The sequence below is a fragment of the Abrus precatorius genome, unplaced genomic scaffold, assembly GCF_003935025.1.
Source record: "Abrus precatorius isolate BTA unplaced genomic scaffold, Abrus_2018 Scaffold5, whole genome shotgun sequence".
Taxonomy (NCBI): Eukaryota; Viridiplantae; Streptophyta; class Magnoliopsida; order Fabales; family Fabaceae; genus Abrus; species Abrus precatorius.
Window position 1 is genome coordinate 18135933 of NW_020874395.1, and position 4169 is coordinate 18140101.

Below are 4169 nucleotides of genomic sequence, written 5' to 3' on the forward strand. Positions count from 1 at the left end.
CTAATTTTTTAGAACCATTTATCTTAGAGATAGATGCTTCGGGTTTTGGAATTGGAGCGGTCCTGAGTCAAGCCAATCACCCAATTGCATATTTTTCTAAGTTGTCCATGCGTATGCAAAAACAATCTGCTTACACTCGTGAGTTTTATGCTATAACGGAAGCATTGGCCAAATTTTGTCATTATTTGTTGGGCCATAAATTTATCATCAAAACTGATCAAAAGAGTTTAAAAGAACTCTTGGAACAGCGACTGCAAACACCAGAGCAACAGCAATGGCTTCCCAAATTTTTGGGTTTTGACTTTACTATACAATATAAGCCCGGAAAAGAAAATATTCCAGCTGATGCGTTGTCACAAAGCTTTCTGATGGCTTGCTCTATCCCATGCAATAAATGGTTAATTAAGGTCGCAGAATTAACTCAGCAAGATTCCTACTTGAAGCAGTTATATGATCAATAAGTGGCTGCTACATTGTCATCTCACGAGTATGCTATTAAGGATGGTGCCTTATTCTGGAAAGGAAGACTGATGTTACCCGCAAATGAGGACCTGATTAATTAGGTGCTGTATGAATTTCATGCTTTCAAGTCAGGAGGCCATGCTGGAATGTCTAAAACATTGGCAAGAATTGCTGCTCAATTTTTTTGGCCTAAGATGCGACAGAATGTTAGGAAATTTGTGTGTGAATGCCAAGTTTGTCAACAAGCTAAGGTGGAGCATGCTTTACCTGCAGAGTTGTTGCAGCCGTTACCTATTCCCTAACATGTTTAGGATGATATCTCTCTAGATTTCATCACTAAGTTGCCAAGTTCACATGGGTTTTCTACTATTATAGTAGTAGTTGATAGACTTTCTAAATTTGGCCATTTTGTTCCATTGAAAGCTGAATATAACAGCAAGATGGTTGTCGATGCTTTTGTTCAAAATATTATCAAGTTGTATGGGTTCCCTAAGTCTATAGTTTCGGATCGTGATAGGATATTCATTAGTTCTTTTTGGAAGCAACTGTTCAAAGCCCAAGGAACTACATTGGCCATGAGTTCTTCATATCATCCGCAATCGGATGGTCAAACGGAAAACTTGAATAAAACTCTTGAAGTGTATCTTCGATGCTTTGTATTTGACAATCCAAAGATTTGGTGCTCTATGCTACCTTGGGCCCAATATTGGTATAATTCTTCCTTTCATCAAAGCATTGGAATGTCTCCTTTCAAAGCTTTGTATGGCAAAGAACCCCCTTCAGTTTTACGTTATGAAATCAATGTGGCTGATCCTGTTTCAGTGCAAGAGTTGCTCCGTGATCGTGATGTGCTGTTGCAACAACTCAAGGCAAATTTGTTCAAAGCTCAATAGCATATGAAAACTCAAGCCAATAAGAGCATAGAGAATTGTCTTTCGAGGTGGGTGATTTGGTGCTTGTGAAGTTGCAACCGTACAGGCAACATTCAGTGACTTTAAGGAGAATTCAGAAGCTGAGTATGCGTTACTTTGGACCATTTGAAGTGGTTGCTAAAATTGGGGACGTGGCTTACAAACTCCAATTACCAGATACAGCTAGAATTCATCATGTTTTCCACATTTCCTTACTCAAGAAATTTGTTGGGGAACCTTCACAACAGTATATTCCATTGCCTCTTAAAACTTCTGAATTAGGTCCTTCAGTTCACCCTTTTCAAGTCTTGGATTCACGTAATCTTCTGCGTAATTCAAAGAAAGTGCCTCAAGTTTTGATTCAATGGGACTTTTTGGGTCCATCTGCAGCTACTTGGGAAGATGTTCAAGAGATTCAAGCCTCTTTTCCAGAGTTCAACCTTGCGGACAAGGTTGCTTTTGTTGGAGGGAGTATTGTAACATGCGCGGGAAATAATGCTGAGGTGGATAAGGGGGGAAAGTCAGTTGCTCTGCCAAGCCACGTGGAAGATGATCCGCAATTGGTAGGCAGAAGGAAAAGTGTGAGGCAACGAAGAGGGAATGTGTATTTGAAGGATTTTGTGCACTGAGATCAGCATGTGTGTGGTATGACTCCTCTTTGAAATTCTTCTTCTATATTCTCTCTGAAACCTCTAAACTTCTTTGATTCACTCTACTTCATTCCTTCTATTCCTTTCTGAATTCAGGTTCTGCAATTGTCATGGCTAAAGGCGAACTTAATGTCATTTGATTCTCATTATCGCTGCATTATCCTTCCTGTTGTTGAGATTTTCATTTTAGTTTCTTGTCATTGAGTTCTGTACTTACCTTAATACGATTGAAATAGAATTATTGTTGTGTTCATTTCCTTTATTAAACAATATTATTACAATATCTCAAGACAACCAATAAAAATTAAAAAAATGAACAAATTTTGTGATGGCTAAATTGAAACCACGTTAATTTCCGATCCAACCATCATTACTTTCTTATTCTTTTTCATTTGTTGTATATATTTTATTTAATTCATACATGCAACATACATATTTACATGCATGCATTTGAAGTGATAGTTGTGTTCTTCTTTTTCCTTTTCTAGAAGGTGGAGCATAGTAAAACATGCTTGAAAAGTGAAGATAAGACTAGCCTAAAAACATATCAAACGATCTTAGTGAAAATATTGGGAAATCTATCGAAGACTTTATATAACCCTAACTTATGTTGTGAATCAATATAAATCTTTGTTTTTTTTATTCTCTACCTTGCTCTATCTATTGTATTTAAATTGTGAGAGAAAGGATCATCATTGTGCAAATTACATAGTCTTAGCAAAAGTCTTGGCAAATTTGTCAACGACTAAAAATAACTCTAGGTTCCAAGTATAAACTTTTCCTTATGCTTGTTTTCCCTTTTACAACTGTAACACCCTCATTTTTAGATAGTGTTAGTGATGGATTATTAATTGATGCTAAATAATGTTGGAGGGTGTTAAGAAGGATTTAAGTGTTTAGTAAAGTTCTGGTGCAAGGAAATCTCACTCAAGCGAGACATACCTCGCTCAAGTGAGATTTGCACGCTTAAGACCATTCCTTTCTGGAGCATTCTCGCTCAAGCGAGAGTAGATCAGGTCACCTCAACTGTCACTTTGCTCAAACAAGATGAACCTCGTCCAAGCGAGGAGTCGCAGAAAAATATGGAACTCTCTGGACACCCCGCTCACTCAAGCGAGAAGGGCCTCACGTAAGCAAGAATATTAGAAAAATGGGTACGAGACCACTATCTGCACAGTTCGCTCAAGCGATATTTGTCTGCCCAAGCAAGGTACTCCTCGCTCATGCGATAAATTATAGCTCAAATGAGAGAGATCTGAGGGTTATTTAAGGAATTTCTAGAGTAAGATATTTCATTTCACTTAATCTTCGTTTCGATTCCTCTCATTTTCTCTGGATTCTCACCCCTTTTTCTACGAAATCTCTCCTCTAAACTCTGATTGTTAGTCAAATCCAAGTTTGGATACTCAATCTAAGCAACTCTAACTAAGTTTCATTGAGTTTAAATCTAGATTTCTGTTCATTTTTCACCAAGTTCTATTTTTAAAGGTTATCTCGTATTGTTTAGGAAGTTCTCTTGTTTTAAAGGATCCTCTTCATCAAACTTCTTCTAGATCTTCACATCGATGTAAGGAGAGTTCAGTTCCATCATTAGAACGTAGTAATATTTGTACTTTTGAAACCCCAGTAGTGTTAGTTTTTGTTGTGAAAATATATTAAGATAGGTTAATGATATATATATTTTTCTGACCTTAAGAAGTTCAATTGGTGGTAGTAATTGATTATTTTGAGATATTATAAAATATAATTGGTTGTAATATTTGATTTAGGCTGAGTCCAGAGGTATTTGATCTCTGGCAAAGTTATTTGATTGATAGTTGGATTATATGTGAAAATTGTATGATATTGTGTTTAGTGAATTTGATTGAAAGTTGAGTATATGTGAAAATGAGTTAAATGATAAACAATATGTATGAAAATATATATATATATATATATATATATATATATATATATGATATGCATTGTTATGAAAATATTTGAATGGAATTGAATTTGGGAAGTGTGAAACTTTGATGAGATTGTAAAGTTATGAGATGTGTGTTTATAATACCTGAATTATAGCCAATTAATGGATGTAACTATAATACAGATATTGTGACACATCGACGGGTGTATTCATAATATATGTATCATAATACATTAA